The sequence below is a fragment of the Pseudopipra pipra genome, chromosome Z (genome assembly GCF_036250125.1).
Source record: "Pseudopipra pipra isolate bDixPip1 chromosome Z, bDixPip1.hap1, whole genome shotgun sequence".
NCBI lineage: Eukaryota > Metazoa > Chordata > Aves > Passeriformes > Pipridae > Pseudopipra > Pseudopipra pipra.
The window spans coordinates 26460700-26488394 of NC_087581.1; the positions used below are offsets into that span (position 1 = coordinate 26460700).

Below are 27695 nucleotides of genomic sequence, written 5' to 3' on the forward strand. Positions count from 1 at the left end.
TACACTCTTGGTGTTTTGTCCAGTGGATGCTGTGGCAGTTATGTTTTGTGGATGTGTATCTATTTACATGTACATGTTTCAATATGCTAAATTCGGAGATGTGTATATCTGTTTGCCAGATGTCATTTGCCATTAACCTTCTAAGGTTAATGCTTTCCTGAGATGTCATGGGTGTGATTTTCTGGCAGTCTGGGCATGCCATGATAATGTCCGAGCCTGATTAAGCGTTATCTGGAATTGTCTCTCTAGACAACTTGCGTTCTGATGGAGAAATGAATGAGACAATTTCGCTTGCTCTAAGATTCTGTGTATGGTGTTAAACATAGCTGCTTTTACAAGCTTCTCAGTTTCTGTCAGTTATTGGCCCTGGCATGTCAGCATGTGATTTTGTGTGTATTATATAGAAATCAAACCTTCTGTGATTCACAAGAACTCAAATAGAATGAATTTCAAACAACAGGTGAGGGTTAACAATATCTCGAAGAAACAAATTCTCGAGATGGGAGACTAACTATGCAGTATAACAGGAATCAATTAGAATATTAATAGGTTGATCAGAAAATTTCCTTAAGGCAATACGAATGGTAGCCAGTTCCAGAACCTGTACAGAAGTTTGGGTCATGGTCTCTACCTCTCGTTCCCATCGTTCTGTGGTAGGATTTCACCCAAGTTACTGCAGTGTTTTGTGTTTTTCCCAGATGCATCTGTGAAGGCCCTGAGGCCCTTCACTGGTTTGTGTTTGCATCTGGCTGGGGCCTTTAAAGGTAAACTACCAATTTCTGCCCACAGTTTGTGTTTAGGGAGATGAATTGAAATGTCACCGTCAAAAGCTTGCCAAGGCAGCTTGGAATCCTGCGTTCTCAGCTAGCATCCAATCCAAGTTGTCCTTCGTAGCTGGGATGTAGATGATGGCAGGATTCCTTCCGTCTAGTTCCTGTAGTCGTTCCTGTAGTCGTCTTCTACCTTTAATGACAAGCTTTGCAAACATCTCATTAGCAGTCCACACAGTTTTAGGTGGTGTGGGGGGTAGAAACAGCCACTTAGAATTTGCAGTGGGTCTTTGTCAGTCTGATCCCACTGAAACAAAACTGCAAATGGCTAGTACCTGCTGGGAACTAGGGCTCGGCAGATTTGCAGTTCAGGATTTCTCCATTGCCCTGTCTACTTTCTATTGCCTTGGCACAAATGCCTAACGCCTGCCTTGCCTCTGCTGTCAGAGGCTTGTTAGACGTTAGATTGGAGTCCCCTTTTAGCAGCTCAAATAGAGGGTATAGCTCCTCTGTGGTTATGCCTAAAATAGACCTTAACCAGTTGATGGCCCCCAGGAGTTTTTGCAACTCGTGTAAAGTTAAAATGTTTTTTACCTCGAGCTGCAGTGGCTGTGGGGAAATTTCCTGCTGCGAGATCTTCCATCCAAGGAAAGTCCAGGGTTGTGATGGTTGGATCTTCTCTGACACAACCTGTAACCCAGCATCTTGTGCAGTTTTGGTTAGGGCAGTAATAACGAATGGCAGTTCATTTCTTGTGGCTGTGGTTATTAATATGTCATCTACGTGATGGTGTATGATAACTGATTTCTCGTTGGGCTGTTTTGCATCTCCTGAGGAAGGACAGCCCAGCGGTAGCCTTGCATGGGCTGTGCATTTTTCAAGGCCGTGATGGAAAACGTAAACCTTGGCTTGTCTTCAGGGTGCAGGAAGATGGTAAAGAAACAGTCTTTTAAATCAATTACCATTATAGGCCAAATTGTTGGGAGCATAGCGGGTGAAGGCAGTCTTGGCTGCAACGCTCCTGTAAGCTTTATGACTGTGTTTGCTGCTCTTAACCTTTGCAGCATCCTCCACCCCTCACCTTTCTTGGGGGTGCAGAATACAGGGGTGTTTTTGGGGCTGGTTGTTGGGACATTGTGGCTTGCCTCGAGCCGCTTCCTCTCTTGCTCAGGAAAGTGGGTGACAGAGAGGAGGGTAGCGAGCAGCATGGCAGCAAACAATGTGATGCTCATGGCGTGGTCTCTGCCTCGCCCACGGCACCCTTGGTACAACTCAGTCCATTCCCTGTTGTTTAGGTACTTGTGGGATGTTGTTGCTAAGGGTCTCTAAGGACAATCTCTTTGAAAGTGGTCAGTGTCATCACATCTGACACAACTTGCCCTATGTGTGGCCTCATCTTTTAACTGGGCTTTTAGGGTTGTAGCAAAAGGGGTAGATTGCTGTTTCACAGAGCTAACTCTTTGGTAGGGTTGAACCAGTTCAGCAATGCTGTAGCCTTCTCTTTCGGGAAGGGTTTGCAAAGATCTTCTACAGCTTGAGTTGGCCTTTTCAAAAGCTAATTGCTTATACAGCATCTCTCTGGCTTTATTGTATTCAACTTGCTTGTTTAAAGCAGATTGCAGCCGATCTAAGTATTCTGAATTTGGTTCAGTACAACTTTGTAACACTTTTGTGGAGGACATTGTTATTTTGGTCTGTAGTGAGAAGCTTTTTCATAGCTTTAAGGGCTTGTTTGGCTGTTACTTTGTACTTCTCCTGGGGATAGGTTGATTGGGCATCTACTGTGCTGTAACTCCTCGGTTAATTGGTTTGTTGTTATGCTTGCTTGGGTGTTAGCTGCATGTTTAGCACAATTCTCTCGAAAGTCAGATAACTAGACTGTATATTGAGTATTATTAAGAACTAATTTCATTAGATTCTACCAGTCATATGGGGTAAAAAAATAGGTGGAACTCAATGTCTCCAAATACTTGAAAGTATTGGTTAAGGACATGTCAGCATCTTTTAGTGACTGCCTCAATTTCTCTGTAGCCTCATATGATAGAGGCTGAAATTGAGGGGGCTGACGTTGGCTAGTATCGACTGAGCATGCCTGAATATTATTCAAGCTTCCCACTCGAAATGCCTTGTCTCGACATTGTTCTCACATGTTAACTTACTTTCTCCCATTTGCCTCTTTGCTCCCTCCCAGTGGAACCATCCCTGGTCTCTTTTTTCCATCCCCCCTTTGCCTCCCCCCTGTGGCTCCAGTAATCCCGGCTCTCTGTGGGGGGGTGTGGGGGGTGGTGGAGGCGGTGGGGGGACGGGGCTACCTCCCCTCTCGTGCCTATGGGTGGGGTGGGGCTGCGCTGGGGCCGGAAGAGACAGATGTCTTTCGGTCTGTTTGGTGGGCAAGATGGCTGTGCCCAGTGCGAGACACATGGTTGCTGTTCATCTGCAGCGTGGGGTGGTAAATGTGCTGGGTTACCTCCCTCATCACTGTAACAGAGCTCTGTGCGCTGACCCCATGGGCTGGGATCCTGCATTTCAGGCTTTTTTCTCTCCCAGTGACTTGTGTCTCTGTGGTACTCGGTTCCTGACCCAAAGTTTAACTCATTAACGGCTCTTTTCTCTCCCCCCAGTACACTTCATGAGTTTCTGTTACTATGCGTGCTGGATGTTGGCGCTGCCTCTCAACCTGACTCACCGCTTAGGTGGATGCTGGACCCTGGTCCGCTCTCTTTTTGCTGCTCGCTGTTCCGATCTCTCAGCTTCTTTTCTTTTTTCTTCTTTTCTTCTTGTTCCTGTGCACTTCTAATATTTTTTCGAGCTCACTAAACTAAGATCACGTTTCTCAGATGCCACTGAGACAACGGTTTACAGACGTCTGTGTTTTTTTCGGTGAAAAATCCCCGCATTGGATTAATTGATGTGATAACTGGGATCTACCGATAAATTTCCTGATTCAGGGTAAGCTAAACTGACCTAATATAGGCTCAAGCCCCAAGTACGGGTGCCACGTGTAGGGTGCACGTGTCTTTATGTAATAAAGAATATACACGCTCTCCGTGAGGTGGTAAAACAAAGAGGTTTATTTCAAATTCGGCACTTCCCTTTATACCCTGATATCATGTGACCTTCTAACCAATGGGGTTATCCATTTAGACGGATGCTCCTTTGGGCTTCTCTGCCCCGGGACGTCCTCCGTGCCTTGGACATGCCTCCTACACTTCTCTGTGCAGACTGTGCCAGTGTTTGATCACCTGCATTGCAAAAGAAGTGTTTTCTCATGCTTAAGCAGAGTTTAATATGTTTCAGCTTGTGCCTGTTCCTCTTGCCTTTCCAGAAGGCACCACAGAGAAGAGTGTGTCTCTGCTATCATCAGGTTTATATATACATGTCTAAGAACTTTCTGAGATTTCTCCAGGCTGAACAGTCCAAGCTTTCTTAGAATCTTGTGCAAGAAAACTACCTTCATTTGTTTGTTGTTTTTTTGGTTTTTTTCCGAACTAAGTCTACTTCTGCTGTAACTCAGCTCATTAACATTACTTAAACATGAAACATTACTTGTTTAATTTCTATACTAATAGATAATTTACTCTCAAATGTACCCAGGTATTCCAATTAAGTTAATTGTCTAAGTTCTGTATCTTTTTAAAGAAAGAGAGCATATTTGTCTTTCCCTTACATTCTTGTTCATTCTTTAGGAGATCTCAGAGTGACTCTCTAGTGATTCTATCAGTTTAATAGACCATTTTTAGTATTCAAAGGTTAAAAGTATCTTCTTGAAGCTATTTCAAAGTATCTGAATACTCTAAATAGTCTCTGATCTGGTCCTTTCCTCCTACTGATTGAGGTCTTCTCTTTTTTGCTTTAACTGCAGTGATTAATGGGAATAATGGGACTAAAAATAAATATGCGTTTTTAATTACTTCTGCGTTCTATTATTTTGGAATATGAGATTAGTAGAGCCATGTTCTGCCAAAGCTGAATACTTAATGAAAATGGCATGCATTAGTAGTAACAATTACTGCTAGCGATAGTACTCTCTGATGCATTTTTTTCCACTTCTCCTTAGAAAGAAAAGAAAGGACGAGAGCACTTGGGCAGTACAGAAATGTGCAAGGCACTAATTGAGACCAATTCATCTCTGAATGTTCCACTGGTGGGATGATTTAGCATAGTTATGCTTAGTTGGATTCTTTTGTTCTTTTCTGTAATGAATTTTAAAGGGACCTGACTGAGCCAAAGGGAAAACAGGGAAAAAAACCTTTTAAAACCAAAAAAGCACAAAATGCATAAAAAAAAGCTGACTAAATGATAAGTCCATTTCAAGTCTTCTATAAGGATTTGCTTGTTAGGAAAAGACCCTAAGCTTCTATCTAAAAGAATAATTCACTGAGATTGGAAGCCGTCTTCCTTGTTCATGGCAGTAGATCACAAAGATAGAGACAAGAGGAGCTTTGCTGAATGGCAGAAGCAGAAAAGAGGGATTCTGTATATCACAGGAATTTGCCCCCACAGCACAGAAAAGAATAATAAAGGTTTATTTTTAATGATTTGACAGAAGTTCAAATACGTAATAGGAAAGTAGTTAATAGCTTTCAGAGTTTCTCTTCTGTTTCGTATCAACCAACTCTTTCCTTGACAAAGACTCTGAATGCAAGAGAAAACCAAATGAGTTATCTTGGCATAGGCTTCAGAAACCACAACTTAATTTCTGAATTGCATACTCTTAAGTGTAGTACAAACAATAATTGCACTTGGACTTGTTCCAAGTTTGTAATATCAGTCTTCTAAGGACGTTTCCATATTTTATGCCTGATGAAGATATAAGCTCTTTCCATCCTACAGAGTGAGAAGAAAAAATAATAAAGGAAAACATCTATTCACTCTAAGAATACAATACAGCCTTTTCCTCATAAAATAAAAAACTTTGGAATCCTTGAGTTATTTCTCAGATAACTTCTCTCAGAAATTCAATTAGCAATACAGCTATCAAACAGAAAACTGTCTCCATTCTTTTTCCTTTCCCATTGAACAGAAGTTGAGTGCAGGGTTACTGTGTATTTAGATCCACATTTTATATAGGATACAACATGATAATTGCCTTCACTTTCCAAAGCAAATGCTTTTGGTGGCTCAGAAACCTTTGTATTCCCATCTGCCATTTCTTCTTACATCAATATATGGAGTTCAGTTTCCTCCTTCTCTGTTCAGAGGCCTCAGAGTACTATTTGCAGTATGTACATATTTGAGAACTTCCACATTCCAAAAATCTGTGGTAAGGCAGATAAATAAATATAAACAAAAGGACACCAACCCCCGTGTCACAATAGATCACACAGGAATAGAAAATTTGGCAATCTATGAAGTAAAACTTTTCATACAATACTTGTTTTCCTCTAAAACTTGTCTTTTTAAAAATTTTCAGTTTATTTGGCAAGATGCATTTTGACAAGAGTGAAATTTTCCTGTTTTTTGAATGTAGTTTGTGATGTTTTATGGGACAAGCCTAACCATTCCTACCCTATCTCAAATGCCACCTAGGTACTATATTGCACTTTCTAAAATACTAACCATGTTTTTCTCATTGGGATCTCAGAGCTTTTCTATTAGTTGTCTGCTGTGTAATAACTGTACCTCTTGAAAGTTAAAGTTTGCTTTTTCAGAATATGACTTAACAGTATGAATAGATATGAAAATTAAATCCAATTATACATCTGATGGCTTCATACTCTTTGTAGACATATAACAAAGCCTCAGTTATGCCTTTTGCGTGCATATAGGTAATTGAAGTAATCTCACAATGACATCACAGTGTCACAGCAGTACTGATTCTTGCAAACTGAAGGTCAAATGAAGGTAGAAGAACAAATGGTAATAAACAATTTATTTGAAAACTAGATAGATGTATTAAATCATTCTTTGTTATAGGAATACTTACATGTGTTAAATTATGCAAAATAATTAGTTTGAAAATCTTCTAAAATAACTACTTGTCATAGTTATATGTTCCTAAATTATAGACTTCATTGATGAAATATGCTGCATATTTTCTTTTGAGCCTTAATTCTGACTGTTAGATCACCTTTATCAATCCCTCATCAGAATGGTTTTAATCCATAGAATGAGAAACTGAAGAGAGTAAGATAGGGCAACCCAGGATAAAGATATGGAATCATAAACTTAAATCTCCTAGGAAATGATTTCTCACCTTTGTACTGAAAAGCTCAAAAAGAAATAAAATGTAAGTGCAAACTGTATTTCTAATGCTGAAATGGTTTATCATGTTGTACTTCTAATTTGCTTTCAAGGACATTGAAGTCAGATATGGTGATCTCTGTGTTAGTGAAGGCTGGGTTTAGCAATGTCACAGCTCATCTGAGCACAGAATAAGCTGGAAGGAGTTGTGGAATACTTAAGTATGAATTTTATTGTTAGAAACCTATTATTTGTATTTTTTACTTCTGTCATTTCTAGGCAATCCTAAATTGTTCAAAAAATTGTAGATTTGTTGCTAGTGTAGCAGCAAAATGGACAGAATTCATAGTAACAGACTGACATTATCCTGTTCTTTTAATAAGCCATATGCATTAATTTAGAGCTTGAGTGGCGGTGGTTTCTGCACCACATTTAGTGCTGAAATTCAAGGCAACAGTTTGATCAAATAATTGTTTTAGCCTTTTTATGCATTCAGTATTGGCTGCTATCTTGGGACTATGGATAGTTTAAGAGCATTTAGGTCTTGCAGCTGTGGGAGTCAATGAACTAGAAAGCTTAGTACGACATGAGAGTTTAGTCCTAAAAGTGCTGATCAGGTAGTTTTGTCTTTCTGTCTGTCTGGGGAGGTTCCCTGTCCTGAATTTGCAGTGATTCCTAGATTTGATGAAATATACAGCTGGTAGACTGAAAGTAAATCAATAAGCAAGTAAATAAATTAACAGATAAATAATGTTACTCTAAGGTAGTGGTGATTAGGTTTTCAGTGAGGAAATGAGAAATTTCTTAAGATTTTATTAATGCTACTTAAAATCTGAGCTCTAGGATGCATAGAATTATAGAATATGCTGAGTTGGAAAGGACCCATCAGGATCATCGAGTTCAAGTTCTGGCCCTGCACCGGATCATCCCCAAGAATCACATTATGTGTCTGAGAGCATTGTCCAAATGCATCTTGAACTCTGTCAGGCTTGGGGCTGTGACCACTTCTCTGGAGAGCTTGTTCCAGTACTCAACCACCCTCTGAGTGAAAAACCTTTTTCTAATATTCAACTTAACCTCTCCTGACTCATCGTCATGCCATTTCCTTGAGTTCTGTCACTGGACATGAGAGTAAAGAAATCTGTACCTGACCCTCTACTTCCTCTCATGAGGATGTTGAGGACCACAATGAGGCCTGCCCTCAGTCTCCTCTCCTCCAGGTTCAAGAAGCCAGCCACTCCTCATACGGCTTCCCCTCAATGCCCTTTACCATCTTTGTTTCCCTTCTTTGGGCACTTTCTAATAACTTTACATCTTTCTTAAACTGTGGTGCCCAAAACTGCACACAGGTCTCAAGGTGAGGCCGCCCCAATGCAGAGCAGAGCGGGACAATCCTGTCCCTCAACTGGCTGGTGATGCTTTGACTGATGGCCCTCAGGACGCAGTTGGCCTCTTTGAAGTGAGACATGAAGTTACTTTAACTTGTGTAGGGACAAGTTAACTTGTGTAGGGACAGACCCAGGAGCATCTTTCCGTCAGATATCATGAAAATACATCTTAATGAACTAAATAATAATAATAATGAGAAAGGTTGAAAGCTGACCCCAAAGTAATCTTAAAATCTTCATAAAATTTAAAATACTAGCTGTTGGCTTTCTCAGTAGTGAAAATTGTCAGTGACCTTTGGAGAACACCACTGAAGCTAGTAGAAGCCTGTGGTTGGAATTAAGGTTTAATAAAACAGAAGCTGTGAACTGACAGCAATAGTGCTGTGAGAAAGCAGATTACAGAATGAAACTCCTTGTCAGAAAAAGATGAATAATATCCGAGATGATATCGCTGAGGTTCACTGAAACCAAAGTTTATGGTTTACCTTTATTTTAGGAGGTTTTTATACTAAAAATAAACTTTCAAGAAGTGGAACACAGAAGTTAGAACACTGGTAGTTCAGTTCTCCTCTGTCCACATTAGGAGTTATATTTGATTGACATTTTGTCCAGGGTTATAGTAAGGATTATGATTTACATAAACTGAAGCTATGGCAAAACACTGAGACCATACTAGTAGAAAATTCCAATCTATATTTAGGACCATGATTGTTGAGGTTTTTGAAGATAAAATGAGGACTAGAATTGTCTAAGGAGTTACTGAGTTCATCCTAAACCAAGAATTCAGATTAGGGCAATGTAAACCATTAACTACATAAAACTACATTTCAGACAAGACCAAAACTGAGTTTAGAATAGTGGGGGTTTAGTAGTTCAGTGAAAATTTAGCAGTGCCAATAAACTCAGTTTAAGGTTGAATAAACTAGAAGTTGTGATTGTGCAATAACAAAGTCACGGAAAAAGACATAACAAAAAAGGTATTGAGAAATTTGGCATTGGGCACCTTGGTAATAAAGTAATCCAATCCGTTGGACTTACAGTAAATGTTTGGTTATAAAGCAAAACCAGAAAAAATGTAGTAAACTATTTTTAGATTTCTCACTGAAAACAAGAAATCATTTAAATGTGTCTAGAATCTTGTGGAAATCTAGAATTAGGGTTCAGTTAGGGGTTAAGTTGATTAAATTTGGAAATAAAGGCATGAGAGTAAGAAGGTCTTGGAAAAGATTACCGTGGAGAAAATAGAATTTTAGTTGCTAAGATTATCAGTGACAAAATGGTATGAGGTATTTCTTAGCCCGAGGGAAGCCTAGATTTAGTGAGAGAGTGCAAGTCTGCAACTGAGAGGAAAGTTTAGACTATCGATGCTTTAAGAAGGTATGGAATTCCTGGAGCAACAAAAACATGTCCATGGAAGTCTGATCCAGGAAAACAACAAGATTAGGAGTGGCATCTAAAGTGTATCCCAGAAGTGTGGAAATTTGTCATGAGGTTTCTCAAGAACAAAATGAGAAATGACGATATGAGGAACACTGTGTAATGACTCAAGGGTGAAGTATGAGTGAAAGGTAAAGGCTAGGCAAAGCCTCAAAATAATTGAGATGAGGAATAGCTTGCAATGAAAAGTAATGTGATGTGAATGAGAAGTTTGGGACACCTGTGAATATGCTAAAGGAATACTTAAGAGTAAGCTATTTGTCTTTTTCTATGAGAAACTGATGAAAGATTCAGAATAGATCACTACTTAAGTAGACCAAAAATACTCTTAAGACAGTGCCCAAAACATTTGCAGAATATGAAATTATTTATGGTGTGTAGTTCTTAACTCAGATTCTAGATGAGACATTTTGGTGTGATGATCATGAATGGTGTGACTCATTTTAAGAGTCTGAAATGCTTTATGGCTTAACCATTGTTAAAATCACTGATGGACTTTTGTCCACAATAGCAAAGTGTGCAAAGAAGCAACTACTCCCTGAATATGCCTACTAATTTGGACTGTGATGGGAACTTGAGATAAAGTAGAAGTGGTGGTCCAATCATCCCAGGAGAAGTATGTATCTGCAAGTGTGAGAGACTGGAATGCTGATGGCTCAGACAATTAAGGTGCAAGCTGACAATGTGCAAAGTAACCACTCAGGTGCTGAGGGCATGCACACCTACCTCAGGGTACAAGCTGGGTGTTGAAGATAAGGAGTGAGGTAAATCCTGCTAGGCAGGGCAGTATTTCTTTGTCCAGATAGCATGGTGTTTTTTGTCCTTATACAAATGACTCAGCTGTGATAACTCCCCTGCAGCAAACGGAACAATTCACGCATAGCCTGAAGATATTCATCTCTGCTGATGGGACAGAATTGACTCACCTGTGCTGATTTAACAGGCAGCTGTAACATCTTAAAAAGTGTCAAAAGCTCCTAAAATGTCCCATGACTCAATGTCACATCAACCATTATAAAACTCCCTGCCACAGGGAGGTACTGGGGGTGTTCCCACCTGACCTAAGCCTGATAGAAGACCACATGGACTTCACTCAACACATGGTCTTTCCTCACCACTTCATACATGGACTTCTCTCACCATGTTGGACTTTCCTTACCACCGCAGACATCCCTAACCACCCTGGGCTTTTCCGCTCACTGTCTTGGCCCTCCCTCAATGGATCCAGACTGCAAACACCACTTCAACAAGACTCTCCCCACCGAGAATCTTTTTTAGGTCACAAAAAAGAGGATAAATGGGATTCTGTCAGAATCCACAGAGTAGTGATGTATTTTCTACTTAATCTGTCTCTCTGTCACTCTTTCTGTCTCCCTCCTCTCTCCTTTTCTGATTTCTTTCTATCTCTCTATCTCACATTTACTGTTAAATAAAAATCTGTGCTATTGACTTTAGTATATGGTCTTGATTGCACCTTAACTCAAGCAGAGGCATCTCTCTAATACTTACAAAGAACATGATCATAACACTCATGAATGAGGAAACTGGTAGTGGAAATTATGGTCAGTGGCAGGTTTGGCTGTAATAAACATGAAATAATGGATTTCAAGATCCTAACAAAAGTGAGAAAGTCAAGTAGAAGAACAGATCCTTGGACACCAGGAGAAAACAGAAATAGCTCTTCAGGAAACTGAGGTACAGCTCTGAAAGACAAAGGAGCTCAGTTATGCAGGACAACATTCGCCAAGTTGAAGATAGGTCTGTTGCAACATTCAGAGCAATACCTGGACATATCAGGAGACTGATGTGGCTAAACAGGGAACTTATGACTGAGACTCATTGCAAAAACATGCATTCAGAAGACAGAAGTGAGGACAGACTATAATTAAAGTTAAATTGAATTGAAAAGATAATTGAGTCAATGACCTTTTGATAAACCTTGCTTCATACAAATATAGACCCAACAGGATGCATCGGAGGATGCTAAAAAATTGCCTGATGTTGTTATGAGGCTGGTCTTGACCGTCCTTGAAAAGCTAATAATGTCAGTTATGATTGGAGAAAGGGAAATGTAGGAACCATCCTCAAAATTTGCAAGAAAAAAAAATACCAGAAGCTACAGGCTTCTGTTTTACTCTTGTGCCTGGGAAAATTATAAAGCAAGTTGTCTTAGAAACCATTTCTGGACATATGAAAAGTGGTTTTCTGGAGATGGCTACCATGCATTTACCACGCACTGTGTCATGTATAAGTGGATGAGATGGCAGTTTATACCTTGTAGGACGCCTATCTTGACTTGTGCAGGTGTTTTGACCAAGTCTACTGTACAATCCTTGTAATCAGAATGGCATGTTAAAATCTAGGTTGTTGGCCTAGTGTCTATGTGAAAACCTGACTAATCAGTAGAGTGGTTAGTTAGTCATAATCTGTGTGGAGGCTGGTTAAAAGCAGAGCTCTTCAGGTATCTATCCTGGAACCTGTTCTATTTAGCATCTTTATCAGTGGCTTAGATCACAAAGTGAAATATACCTTCACCAAGTTTTGAACAGAACGATGTGGGTCCAGTCAATACAAAACAAAAGCAGACATGCACATATGGGAGGACTAGACTGACTGTCTCATGAAATTCAGCATGGACAAATGTAGTACTACATCACTGTCTGCCTTGACAGGAACTCTGCAGAGGAGGTCATGTGGGTCCTAGGATAATTTTCATTTCAGTTGGGAAAGACCTTTAAGATCAGTCCAATTGTTCACTTGTTAGAGGCATCAAAGAGCAAAGAAAATGCAAAGCTCAAATGTGATGGGGCCCATGGTGATCAGAGCAGACACTGAAACTGAATGGAGTTTCAGTGGTTTGTGTTGCCATAGGATAGGAGAGGAACATGAAGTGGGATGAAAGCTACATGGTCTTGTTCTCTTGCTTGATACCAATAAATGCTTTGTACAACTGCTACCAAGTACATCTCTTAAATATTCCATACAATGCCACCACTAAGTTCGGGAAGTTTGACCACAGTCCAAATCACAGCATACCCAACTGGGGGATGAGAATTCAACATGAAATTTGTAGAGACATATTGATGGGTTTGTCCTCCTCATCCTCCCCAGAAGGGATGCCTTTTGCTAAGTCCTGTGTCCTCAGCTATGCCAAGCGCTTTGATCCAGGAAATTGTTTGCAATTGCAATAATATTGTTAGTGATATATATACCTACTCAGCAATTAATGCAAATATCAACAGCAGTCCAAAAGAACCATAAATGTTGTATTTAAGAAACCATACTATTAGTGAACTTGACTGGCTCTTTTGAATGTGACTGGACCTATAGCCAGTAGGCCATTCATGAACTTGTGGTTGGGCATGTAGTTATGCTTTTGCAGTAGAACCTAACACTTTCAAGTCCACCACTTAACCATGTCCACAACTGCACGTCCTGATGAGGAAGTTAGCTGAACTGAGGCTCCAGTGCACTCTGGCAGTGATGAATGCAAAGAGCACCCTGGGCTGCCTCAAGAGGAACATATACAGTAGATCAAAGAAAGTGAATATTTCTCTTCAGTTGGCACTTGGATTATACCACACTTGGAATATGATTCACAATAAAGTGTAGGCTACCAAACCAGTGGGATTTGGAACTCGTGCACTGTGGGGAGGGGCTGTAGCACCAGGGCTGGTTTATCCAGGAGAAGTGAGGATGACAGTGGCTCTGAATAGAAGCTCTGTCACTGACAGGAGGGGTTCAGGGAGACACAACTAGACTTTTCACAGTGGTGCATTGTGCTAGGGTAAGAGGCAGTGGGTAGAAGTCGAAACATGAAACGGATAGGCTGGAGATAAGGAAAAAGCCCTCAATGAGGATAATTATGTAGTGGAACAGGCAGCCTAGAGAGACTAAGATCTCCGTGCCTGGCAGTTTCCAGACCTACCTGCATAACAACTTTGAGCAACCCGGTCTGAAGGTACTGCTGACCGTGCTTTGAGTGGGAGCTTGGATAGAGACTTTGCATGGTCTACTCCAGTCTGCATGACCAAGTGGTTCTAGGTGCTTCACAAGGCCTCAGTGAGCACAGTATCAGGCTTTTGTTACATTGTAGCAAACAAGAAACTGTTAGAGAGACAAATGCAGCGTTTGAAAGTAGATTTCAAATTAGCTTTAGGAAGGTAGAGATTAAGTTTCTGTCTTGGCCTATAATTCATATGATTGAACCGTGAGCCTAGGTGTGTAAGCCTAGATTAAAAATTGGTAAGCTAGAAGTTCTGGAGTGTTTCATCAGTCATTATGTTTCCCAGTAAAAAATTAAGACTTTTATCACTCTGAATATATCCAGTCAAGCCTTTGCTTAGTGCTAAGTTTTGGAGACATGTATTATATGGTGTGACAGTATTAGCACAATTAAAATATATGCCACAAAATAAATTTAGAACAGGAACCATTTGGTTTCTCACTGTAAAAATAAGGAGTGATATTCCACATAATATCAATGAACCTGATTTAATCTTGGAATCATGGCTGGGGTTTAGTAGACTCTCTGTCTGTAAAAATGACAGCTTAAACCAGAACTCAAAAGGAAGAGTAGCACAATACCTGATAGTATTTTCGTGGCTGAGGCACAGAATATTATTCCCTGTTACTACTAAACATTGTGCAAAGTCATGGTTCACCTTTACAGCAGTAGAAAATGTGCCTATCACTAAGAATGTCAACTCAGTTCAGTTGTCTAAACAAAGGAATCTGTCTTCACCTGAGATACTTAATGTCCTGCTTCTTGGCCTGCAGCTATCTTTCCAGAAGGGCAAAGATTTTCTCTCAAATCTGGGTTATAGGTTATATCTGCCAGTTAATAGCATTTGTGATAATAGGGTCAGAGCTGGCTTTGCACTTAGAGCTCAATAAAACAGATCATGTGGAACAAAATTTAGCCTCATTATCAAAGTTATTAGGAGTGTTAGCCATTAAGGTTCTAAAGGAGACTATGAGTTGGGCTTCTGTAGGATTTTACTGCATATTGACTAATCTAGTGCTAAGATTTCTTAAGTTCGAAGATAATGGATCCACTAGCAATCAAATCCCAAACTGGACTTAGAACAACAGATTTATTTTCAAGTTTGGCTGATATACAACGCAGGAGTGTATTCAAAATAAGGATAAAGTTTGTGTTAAGGTTTAGATAAAACTATCACATTAAATTACAGTAATTTTGGAGTTTGTTGCCATAGTAAATTGTTAAAGGTTTATTTCCCTGTGGATATTTCTGGTCATGTTCTGGTAACGCTATACGCAGTTCAGAAGTGTAAGACAGATAGAGGGCTATACTGAAAACTACAGTTTACATTCATAGCAGCTGAACAGGGAAGAAATCTCCTCTTGTTTTTCACTCCAAATTTGCCTGTATTTCCTTCCTTCTCTCACCACCACTTTTTCTACTGGTGTTTGAATCACAAGAGGCTATGAACAGCAGAAGAAAAGAGATATGCTTCTTCCATAAAGTTGGCAGTAAGGAGCTGTCCAGAGAGAAATGGGATGCCTAAATTGGACTTGAAGATGTGAAGGACTTTCTATATTAGCTTGAGTCTAGGGCTTGGAATATCATTGTGCTTGGTCTAATAGTTTTCAATACGTAGATTTATTGCTAGATAAAAAACAAAGACCATAGAGTTCAATCAAGTCTGGTATCACTCAGGTAAGACTAGTACAGAGGCAGAGGCAAAAAGAGGTATATTGGTTATAGACATGACAAGGATTTTTTAATTTTGCTAAGGTAAGCAGGGCTGAGATACCCATCTATCTAATATTATCACTGTTAGGAAGCTTAGAACTCAGGTTAGCAGGAGCTAAGAGCTGGAAGTACTGCCAATCAAGAAAGAACAGGTGGACTCACGTTAGACTTGAACTTGTGCAGTTCTGTGCTGTTATAATCAGACCTGTCAGGTATCATTAGAGCTCTTGTTGAGCTTGGGGTTTAATTAAGAGTCTAGTCTAGCAGTACTCTTTGAACTAGATTTAATTGCCTCATCCAACTTCTCTTGCTGAGTTAGGGCTATGTCTATATTCATGATTGGTCTCCTGGATGAACTCAGGGACTGCTGAGTATCCTTGAGTTTAAACTGGTGACAGAACTGGTGTGAATAAAGTTCAGTGTGCTGTGCTTACTGACAGGTCTGGCAGAGGGAGTGGAATTTGCGCAAAGGTCAAAACTCAGAACTTGAGTAACAGAGGTAGGTTTACTGGTGTGTACTCAAATATCATTCAAATTGGATAAGGTTCCGGATTTTACATGCTATATGAATAAGGTTTTTTCTGGTTTGTTAAATATTACTGGACTAGACAGGCTGTGTTTGGGAGATGGTAGGTTGACTGGAAAACACCAGGTTTCATTGTGGTATGGCATACCTAGGTTCAAATTCTATGTCAATGTAGTAAGCTCATGGGATCAAGGGGAAAGTTGTTGCTGTCACGTGCAGTGTGTGCTGCTACTATAGTATTTTTTTTGTGAAATAGTGTAGTTTGGATGAGAAGGAAAGGAAAAGGCTTGTGTCACTGCTTATCATTGCAGAAACATATCTGTATAGCAGTGGCCAAATATGCAAGAAAGGAAGATCTGTTGGTGTTCTTGATGGCTGCTTTTGCTGATAACCTTCAGTGAGGAAAGTGCTAGAAAGAGCAATTACATCCTGACCAGATATCCTGATCATCCTTTTAGTGCAATATGAATAACAATTTTCCAGTCTCTCAGATGACATGTTTTATTCCCTGCTCTTAAAGATGTGACAAGACACACCCACCACTGGCAAAGGTTTAGAACACATTAAAAGAGTGTCCATCAAGGACCTAATAAAAAGCACCCAGCTGCTCTGGTAGAAAGAACTGGAGTGCAGGAGGATGAAGCATGGTTTTCCAAAATGTTCTTCAGGAACAACCTGAAGGCACGCTTAATTAAAATTTTTTCTGTTGAACTCCTAACTACAAATCCTCAGTAAAAAAGCATCAGAATGAGGTAGAACTTTTTTGACACAAACTGTGTATTCTTTGTCAGGAAGAGTTGACATAGTGAAGGAGCAACACAGCAGCAACAAACGAACATGTTACCTAAGTGATATTGTGAATTATCCTGTAAAAAACTTTGTCTACTCATACACTCCTCTATGCACTCTCCTAACCCATATTCCTAGTACCATATTGCTGTTTTCAGGTATGAAAATCCATAGAAAACCCTCAAAATGGCTATTGTATTCACTTTTGTTCTCCTGAAATATGGGGGATGCTTATCTGAGCAGCAAGGGTTCACTAGACACACTGCAATACTATTAGATGGGATTTCAATAAAACCTTTTGTTTTAGGGAACCAAAGAAGCTCTGGTGTAAGAACTACTGATGAGAATGTTATTTTCACCAGACAGATGTCAGTTAAAGATTTGTCTCTCCAAAAAAGAAAAATTATTCAGAAAAAGTTTTTAAGACAGAAATAATTATCTCTATAAGACTTCATGGAAACTTATAACTCTGAAAGAATTATAATTAAGATAATCTGTTTTATAAGCAGCATTAATATAGAATATCTTTGCAGTATTTTGAGAAGGTACTAAATTCAGACCTGTTCAACGCGACTGGAAGTCAACCCAGCCTTGAGATACCATTACTCTAAAAATTCCAGCTATTTTTTGAAAGGAAATTGGAACTGCTGCCATGAAATCAAAAAGAGATGTAGGAAACCAAATATTTCTAATAAGAACAGGACCAGAGAAGATTAACATGAACACTTCATAGGTAGAATAGGTACTTATGTCCAGGCATTTTGATGTCTTCCTTGCATTCACCGCAATCCTAAAGACAACAAACTGGTAAATACACACATTCTATTTGGTGAAAACCTAGCCAAATTACTTTCTCCTACTGCTACAGAGAACTAAACTTTGTAGTTATAGATTTCCAATTCCCATAAGGAAAAAAAAAAGACAAAAAACTCTTTTGAGATCTGTTTATGATTAGTGAGATGATATGATAAAGTATGTATACAATTTTTAAATATTGCTTAAAAGAAAGAGATAAACAGAGAGAATCTGGAATATCTTAGTGAACATGGTCAGTGAGATGTTTGTCTCTCCTGGGACATTTTCATCCAGTAAATCTAGAAGATGTAGAATGATGGAGATTCTACAGCTATCACTTGCAATGTCTTCTGTGTTATTTTTACTGTAAGAAAATTTTCTCTATCTCTGCAGAGTTATTCTTAATTTTACTAGAATGAGAAAAATAGTAGCTTTTTCCTGTTCTTTCTTCGCCCTATTTGGGTGAATATTCACCCTATAGGGTGTATATATTCACCTATTATGGGTGAATATATACACACACACACATATAATGTACACATAATAATAATAATGCATATATACCTGTGTGTGTGTATGTGTAAATATATAGGTATAAATCGATCGATCTGTTCATAGGTACTTTCACACGTATACTTTTTTTAAGCGAAGAAGCCAGAACTGGTCACAAAAGTCTAAGTGACTCCCTACAGATGCTTCAGATTTTTTGACGTCTGTTGTGAGTTTACAAAGCATGGATTATGCACCCTAGGATGTTGTTAGGAAAGTAGGGGACCTCCTAAAGATCATTTGAATGCTGTATGTAAAGTTATTACAAAATTTCGTCCAGCTGGCAATAAACACTTGAAATTCTATTGCAGTCCTTTGTAATGACCACGCATATTTTGGCAACAGTGATACCTGAAACATGGTTATTGTTTAAGAAAGAATTACTTAAGGAAAGAAACATCAGAAGAAACTTGGATTTTCAGTGTTGAGGGACAGACTTGGATGATAAGCATACATGGAACTCATGAAATTCACAGAACTCAAGGAACTCAAAAAAAGAAACTATCATGGATGAACTTCAACGTATTATTACTTGAAAATACCCACATTATTAAAGCATGTGGGCATTGGTGCCAAATGTTCTTTAACCTATTGTGATCTGTTATTCCTTCCATCAAGCAGCCTCTGCCTCAGTACAAAACCTTTCTCTGTATGTGTGCACACACATTTTGTGTATAAGACAGTACATGTGATTGGTTTAGGCACATTCAAATGTTACAGGACTGGAAGCTCATATTGAATTGAAAAATTTAAGACCTTGGGGTTTGCTTTGGGTAAGATGCAGAATGAGACAAAGAAAAGGCAAATGTTATACTCCATTTATTTTCATTAGAGTAAGAACAGTGTGAGTAAAAATAGATGAGAAGCTGCTTTCAAAGATTGATGAGATGTTATTCTAACAGCAAAAATTTTCAACATACCCTGACTGTAGTAAGCAACTATTTTTAGAAGACAATGGAAATTTTTCCTCACAAAAAAAGGAAGAAATTTTCCAGAATTTTTGTATTTCAACTCAGTGGAAGCAATAGTCTAACAGGGTGCCATGACTCCAGGAAGTCTGGGCAAAAGGCTACTAGACTTACAAAGATGGCCTGTGTAATTGCTTTCCCTTACAATGTCAGAATTATGTAGTTCACTGTGGGTCCATGACAATCAAACGGGCATGCTGGATGAGTGGCATTGGAGTGGCATTTCCTCTGCATAGTCTCCATGAGACCATGCTTTGGACACATCCTGGGGATGTTAAACTCGCCTTGCTGTGAATGCCACAGGCACTCATGGACTGCATGTTTATACAGACCAGAATGGCACATCCAGGCTGATCTCATCCACTCAATGTGCACTGCACAGCACTGTCACTCTTGTTTTCATCTGGAATTTCCTCAGCTGAATTTCAGACACCTTTGAAGGACAGGCTCATCTGTGAGAAAGAGAGGGAAAAAACATGCTTAAGAGGTGCTCCAGCACATCTTATGAAAGACAGAGTTAATTGCTACAGGGGTTAGGGCAGCAGAGAATAACGAGTTCATTAACAAGGCCCTGGCCTGAGTACTGACATCATCATCCTGAGACAAGTCTAAGATGTTCTTAGGAACACACACATAACAGTACTGGAGAAGGAGAACAGCCTTATTAGTTGAGTGGCATGGAATTTAGAAATCTGAGCATTATATGTTGAGGTTTCCTGATCTTCTATGTTGTATTGATATCCACTGCACTTTAAAAATGCCTGATTCCTTTTGAACTTAGAACTGCTATGACAGTTGAAAACCTCTCTAGATAATTGCAAGTGAATTTAATTAGGAAGGCTTTAATATGGAAGCCTTTAATAAAATAGTGTAACATACTAGTATTTATATTTAAACTATGAAGGACATATCTTTTTGATCTAAGACACAAGGTGATCATACCTTTCATGTATAAATTGTTTACATCATTCTTTCCTAGAGTGATGGTTAAGACTCTAATGCTGGCATTTCATAAAGTACTGTGTTTCATAAAGTGGGAGATATAATTTCTGTGAGGTGAAATCTTACACCTACTGCGAAATTTCTAGCTCCTATTGTAATTAAAAACATTCAAATTGTGTATACTCAGTTATATTTTAGCTATGTCTACACTTCTGTTAAATCATATAGTGCAATGAAAGCATGTGAACTGCCTCTCTGAGTGTTTTAGCATGGCACTCATAATGTAGCTGTATTCTGCTAGTAATTGCAAAAAGATAAGATGCATATTCAATACATATCAATGTGGATGTTGACAGAATTTAGTTGAAAGATTGATGTAGAATGATATAAAAGCTTCTAATTAAAGTAATATAAAGAACTGAAGTTCTCTAAATATCGGTATCTGAAGCACATAGTAACATGTTTATGATGTGATGACTCTTCAGCAAGTTTTATTTCATTGAAATAAATTTCAACCCCCCCTTAAGTTCTCCATTCTTTTTAACCAATTTCTTTTAGCTAATGTGGCCCTAGTGTATGCTTACGGTGACATAAATTTAGCCTCAAGAATGAAAACAAGTTTTTCTCAGTAATTATATATGGTTTTGTACAAATGACTGGAAAATTCAGTCTTCATTTTATGTACTTCCAGCCTAAATAAATGGATCTTCTTATTTGTGGCAGCCTGGTTCATGTTAACTTGTATCATGTTGCACAGGAGCAGACTATGAGCGTTCAAAATGTATGTAAGAGTGGTTCAAATGAGGGGAGGTGAGATTCAGGTAAAGGACAAAATAAATTTTAAATCATAACTTTTTAATGGAGTGATCATACAATGTCCTAAGTGCTCAGTTTTATTTTTGTAATTCCTTACTTATTGAAAGTCTCAAAGACTTTTGTAAGCATAAAAGACTTAATTGTTTGTGCTACCCATACTACAGAATGGTGATCTCTTTAGCTTTTTGAGAAATACAGCAGCTTATTCATGGTTCAGTATTTCCATAAAACTGTTTTTCCAATGATCTTATTGATCTATTATGACACAAGTCATAATGATCTATTGTGACACAAGTCATAATATATGTCCCTTGTAAAAGATAGGAACACTGCTTGAGTCCCATATATTGATACCATAGTTATTAATGAAGCATTTACATTTACGCAAGTGTATACAATCATAGGGGTATTGCCAGCATCACCTCTGCAGGAGAAAGCAGAAGCTTTTAAAATATTTTCAGTATCTTTAATGAGCTACTCAGGACACAAGAGATCTGAAGTCTGCATGAACCTCAACTTGAGAAAACTATCCTACAAAACTCACTTTTCCGGTAAAACCTGTGGATTTGCTAAGCAAATAGCACTACTAGTCCTGCTGTTGGGTCTCTGGCATTGTAGAAAGGGACAAGAGAGAACACAAGTCAGGGCATGTTAAACCTGTGGTAGAACACAAGGTTCTAAAAACTTTTCATGGCTTTTACATCCCTGGGTAAACCCCGATATCAGGGCTGCAGAGTACTTTCCAGCCACCCCTGATACTCTCATTTTAGTTTTCTGACAGTGAGAATGGGTGTGCAGCCCAAAACTGAAGAGTGAACATCAGGTTATTTCTATATTTTCTGTTTTAACAGGCATCCAATTTCTCCCTGGGAACCAGTGACTCAAAGTGAGCTGTAACGTATGTGCATCACTGAAGAAGCCTTAGGAACAAGGAGAGGCTGAGGTGGCCAAAGCTTTGCTTTTCCTTGTCTGACTCTCAGGGCAGGTTCTCAACTTTAACCTAACACCAGCATGCAGGAGAAACTCTCTTTTGCTCCTGGAAAGCTGCTGCATGGGGAGGAAGGATGGAGCTGGAGGGCTCCAGTTTCAGATTCAGCTGCACAGCATGGCCTTGTTTAGATAATGTGTGCCTGAGCAGGTATATCAGCAGAGCCCATGGGAGCCCAGATTCACCGCTGTCCTTCAGGGTAAGCCTGCTCTCTGCTGTCAAGAAAGGGATGTAAAAATGGAGTAGGATGTTTTCCAATTGTCTGTAATGTTGCCTGGGTGAAATTTACTAAGGAACAACACTCTATTTTCCCTCTGCAAACTGTAGAGCTACTAATTAATACCAGCACTTTTCAGAGGGGTCTCAATTTTGCATTTAGTATTACATTAGAGGGAATATTAGGGGCCCCCTGGTGGTCTAGTGGTTAGGATGCGGCGGTCTCCCCGCCGCGGCCTGGGTTTGATTCCTGGTCAGGGGACTTCCCCGGGCAGATGGAGCTTGTCAGCCCTGTAAGGCCATCCATCTAAGAGAAGGTCACTCTAAACAAACCTACGTCCTGAGGACCTCGCTGCCACCGTCTGAGCTCGCTTGGCCCTGGCAGATGAACCTTAGGATTAAAGGGTGGGCTCAGTTCAGCGCACACTGTGTCTCACCTAAAAAATCCACTGTGCAGGCTGGAAGGGTAAAGACCTTTCCCAAATCTTCATTTGCAAAGACTGACCATGAGAGGGAATATTATTTGATAAGCACTGAAGATAGAATAAGATAAGAATCTGAGTGGTACTGTTGCTTAAGCTAGTTTAGTTTTGGTTAAAGCAAACAGGATTTATCACATCAGAAAGTACTGAATGGTGAGAGACTGAGATGAATCAAAATATTCCACAGGAAAACAGTATGAAGTAGCAGCCTGAAAACAGAACAGAATCAGAGAACTGGAGAATCACAGAATATCCTTAGCTGGAAAGGACCCATGAGGATCATTGAAGTCCAACTCGTCACTTCACACAGAGCAACTGTAAAGATGAATCATATATTTAAAAGCGTTGTTCAAACACTTCTTGAACACCAACAGGCTTGGCACCATGAGCACTTCCCTGTTGAGCCTGATTTAGTGCTTGACTATCTTCTCAATGAAGAACTTTTTCTTTCAGTATCTGATCTAGACTCTTCCTGACATAGCTTTAATCTATTCCCTTGTTTCCTATCACTAGACACCAGAGAAAAGAGATTGGCACCCCCCCTCTGCTTCCCCTCATGTAACAATGAGGTCACCCGTATGCCTCTGCTTCTCTAAAATGAACAAATATAGTAGTCTCAGCCACTGCTTGTAAGTCACATCCTCTACTCCTTTCATCATCTTTGTTGCCATCTTTTGGACACATTCTCATATTTTTATATCCTTTTTCCATTGTGGAGCCCATAACTGCACACAAGAGGCCTCATCAGTACTGAGTATAACAAGATAATCACTTCTCTTGAGCACTTAGCTATATTTTACTCTATGTGTGTCAGGATATGGTTGACCCTTTGGGCTGTAAGGAAACATTCTTGACTCATACATAGCTTAACATAATTCAAAACTCCCAGTTCCCTTTCTACAGAGCTGTCCTCCTGCCTCTTATCCCTCAATCTATACAACATTCAGGATTAGACCACTCCAGATGAAGAATCTGGCATTTGTCTTGTCAAATTTGATACAACTGGTGATTGTCCAGTGTTCCGATCTCTCAAAATCTCTCTGTAAGACCTCTCTGCCCTCAAGGTAATAAATGGCTTCTCTTAATTCAATATTGTTTGCAACTTACTTATTGTGCACTCAGTGACTTTTTCCAGGTCATTGATGAAAACATTGAAGAGGAGTGAGCCCTGGGGAACACCAGAAGTTGCCCCATTTACTACCATTCTTTGAGCCTGACTTTTCACTTGGTCAAAATGTAAAAATACTTAGGTTGGAAGGGATCACTGAAGTTCATCTAGCCTTGTCTATCTTCAGCTTAAGGCATGTTCAAGTTGCTCAGAACCTTGTACCGTCAAAAATATCTAAGAAGATTCCACAATGTTTTTGGATACTTCTTGCAGGTCATATGTAGTTATCTTATGTGATGTCTTTATAGTTATTTATTAAGATAATAAATGGGTAAGTATCCTGGCTGTGTTTCTTTACCTGTATTCATTAGACTTCTCACCTGCTGGTATGCAAAATGTTCTTGGCAGTAACTTGTTGTTACGTAAAGTATGTTTTGCGGAGTTTTGTCCCAATAAATAATTTGTTTCTTAGTGTTTCTTTCAAATAATTAATGCTTTTATTTTTTAAAGTTGTCTATTTGTCTTTTCTTTTTTTTCCTTTTTTTGTCTTTTTTTTTTTTTTTTTTTTTAGATTTTCATTCTTTATTCACATAATCTTTTCTTGCATGGGTTTTGTACCACAGTAGAATACAGATACATGATGTCCTCTCTGGGTTGTTGTATTTACATGCTTATTTACTGTATGATTTAGTGGTCACATAAAACTGTTTTTCACTTTTTTTTTCTAGGCTCAAAGTGTTGTCCTCCTGAACCAGTTTCTCCAAACCCTGTAAAAGTAAGATTTTGAGTATTTATTTTTTTTTCCGTATCTGGGTGATTTCTGGAAGCAGAATTTAATGCCTCTTCCTAAAAATGTATACAATCATGAGGAAAAATCTTTGATCTGTAATAAACTTCCATGAGAAATATTAGATATGCTTGCTCACATTACACAGAAGAATTGAATGTTTAGGTACCCCTGTCCTGAGCAAATGGAATGACTTTAACAGTTCTAAAACCTAGGTCTCAAATTTGTTTTCTGTTAATCCCCTATTTGATCTATTTATGCTACTAGCTGTTAACTAATTTCAATGATATTATGAAGTCATTTATGTAGGTATTTGTTAGAGGATATATGATAAACGAAATTCTCACAACAACCTTCAAAACACTGGTGGCTGTAAAAAGATTATTTAAACCAAAGGACTGTGCTGAGTAAAGAACACAATAGGATTGTAAACTCAGAGAAACCCTCAGGGAAAGGGACTCTGTTTACTATATTTACAGAGGGCCCAGTTCCAAGGCACAGGAGAAGAAACATAAACATTCACTGCCACAATGGATTAAAAAAGTCTCTTTGCAAATGTTAAGAACAGGTAGTAGTAGGTTTACAGGTCTCTTACATTGCTAATAAATTGAAAAGCAAATGGCTGCACAAACCTGGCTAAGCCTTTTTCTCTGCAGTTTGTGAAGGTTTATTTTAGCAATTTATATTTGTAGCTCTTAAATTCTGGAGAGGAGAAACTGAAAGAACAGGTGAATTTGGAATTTCAGTGTAGGCTGATGTAGGGTTACTTTGTAAAGAAATTCACACAGTACTGAAAGCAGAAAGAATTTCTTGGAACACAGTTGAAATCTGAGATACAATAATAAAATCTCCCAAAATATTTTTTTAGGTTCTATATAATAAAGATAAAAGTAGTGGTCAAACCAGTTCAGAATGTAATTTGTCTAAAGCCTTGTTCCAATAGGATCAACAGTCTCAGACTGTTGCTTTTGCTTCCTAGGTGCTGGGGTACAGCAAAAAAATGAAGGACAAGATAGAAGTCATGGTGTTTTAGATGACATAGGCAGCTCCTGGAGAATCCTATGGAAACAGCAAACATGAACAACACAGACAGACAAGCACAGTTAGCTCATGCATCCTAGTCTAGGAGTGTTTGTGAAAATTTGGATATGTGCTTTCCATAATGCTGCCTGGATTGAAGCAGGAACTGGATTCACTGTATGTGCTTCCCTATGACAGAAAACATTCTGCTTCTATTTGAGTCTCTCAACAAGACATACCTGAAAAGACTACTTCTGAGTCTGAGAATATTCCTGCTTCTGACAGTGTTCTGTTAGCATAGTGTAATCCAAGGAAGCCATTTTTAAAAGAGAATGTTGCCTCATGTTTAGAGATACTACTTTGAGTGCCAGGATTTACATGAAACAAATTGGGTCATTTCTATATATGTCCCTAATTACACTGTATCTCTCAAATATTTCTCAGATAAAGAAATATGACCTAAAAAACCTGAACATGCATAGTCAAAAAAACCCCAAACAACCCCCCAAAAAAGGTGTTGGAAAAAGAGATCTTTTCAGTCACAACCCTGCCCAAAACCACTGAAGTTAATGGGGTTGAAAAGAGTGTAAGTTAACTCGGTCTTGGCCTTGTACTTTTTCAGTCCCTTATGACTTATAGAAAGAAATTATTTGATTTTTTTAAAAAACAAACTCTGACAGCTTGAGGTGGAAGCTAATGCCTCTTTTTCTGCCAAAATTCATATAATTTGGGACGGAAAAAGTATACTTCATAGGCTATGATGAAACTAAGTGCTCACTGGATGTCATACTGAATGGAATTGTATTCTCCAGATTGCTGTACAGTTAGCATAATGATATACTGTGAATATGCAAATCTCCATGCTCAAGCTGTTAGTGTAGGTCTTGACCCAAATGTATGAAGCACATTAAATATATAGAGACCCCTTTGAAATCAATGGAAACTGCTACCAAGCTCAACACCTTTAAAAACCTTGCCATCTGGCCTGTCTGGTTCTTAGGCTTGAGGTGACAGTGACAGAAGTGTTCGCCAGAAACATACATTTTGTTTCTGCTTCTCTCCTTTTGGGCGAAAATACAAAAAATTCTGGACAAACATCAAAGACATGGAGTGACAAGGAGAAGTTCAGATACAGCTATGAAATAATGAACAAGTCGTCTGGTTTTAAATTTATACATTAAAAGAAGACTAATATTTCCCACAATACTATTATTCACTCGGCCTTTCCATTCATTTATATATGTTGGCAAAATATGTGTTCCCAGAACAACAAGCATGCATAAATGTAGACATTTATCCTTTTTAATCACTCTTTTGGCAGGAAGAAGGGTATCTGCTTTCTTATGGAAACTCATCTTGGTACCTCAGTTTGGGAGAGGAGGATGGAGGAAGGGAGGGCTGGTAAGCAAGGGAAGAAAACACTGGGGACGGAAGTTAGAATAGAAAACCAGAGAAAGGCCCACAGAAACAAAGTTCTAAAACCCTTTTATTCCCCTTGAGCAATTTGGCAAGTGTTTTTGTTTGTTTGCACATTAGTTTTCTTGTTGTATTTACTTGCTAATAGCCATATTCTTTTCAGAAAAAAACAATTTATTTAGCTTTTAGCCTCCAAATACATCAGATCTACAGTCTATTACTGTTTTAAAACCAGAAAACTCTCTTGAATTATCATTTTAAAAAAGTATTAAAAACTGGAGATGGTTGATAATGATTTCAGTGTTAACTAAACTCTTCAACAGTTTTGCAAGAGATGTTAAATGAATTGTATATTGCTGTGCAATTACAGTTATGCATGATGTTTATGAATAATGTAAGATACGTATAATATGCGATTGATGGTACTATATTGCTCTTTCAAGGCTTAAAGCACCTTTTTGTTCTTAAGAAACCATAGAATCATAAAATGGCATGTATTGGAAGGGACCTTAAAGATCATGTAGTTCCAGACACCCTGCCATGGGCACAGACACCTTCCACTAGACCGGGTTGCTCAGAGTCCCATCCAACCCGACCTTGAACACTTCCAGGGATAGGATACTGTCTTTCAATCTGAAACCATTCCTCTTTATCATATCACTCGTAAAAAGTCCCTCTCCATCTTTCTTGTAGGCTCCCCCCAGGTACTGGAAGGCTGCAATTAGATCACTTTTATGCTTTTCTGTTCTCCAGGCTGAACAAATCCAATTCTCTCAGCCTTTCCTCGTAGGAGAGG

At 38.9% G+C, this 27695-nt stretch overlaps 1 long non-coding RNA gene across 1 annotated transcript; it reads left to right on the forward strand.

The window, feature by feature from the left end:
• Nucleotides 1-3141: 3141 nt before the first annotated feature.
• Nucleotides 3142-26317, forward strand: LOC135407228 (uncharacterized). The gene is made up of 3 exons (XR_010426773.1): nucleotides 3142-3219; nucleotides 24405-24451; nucleotides 25443-26317. It is a non-coding gene; the product is annotated as an uncharacterized LOC135407228 (long non-coding RNA).
• The last annotated feature ends 1378 nt before the right edge of the window (nucleotides 26318-27695 follow it).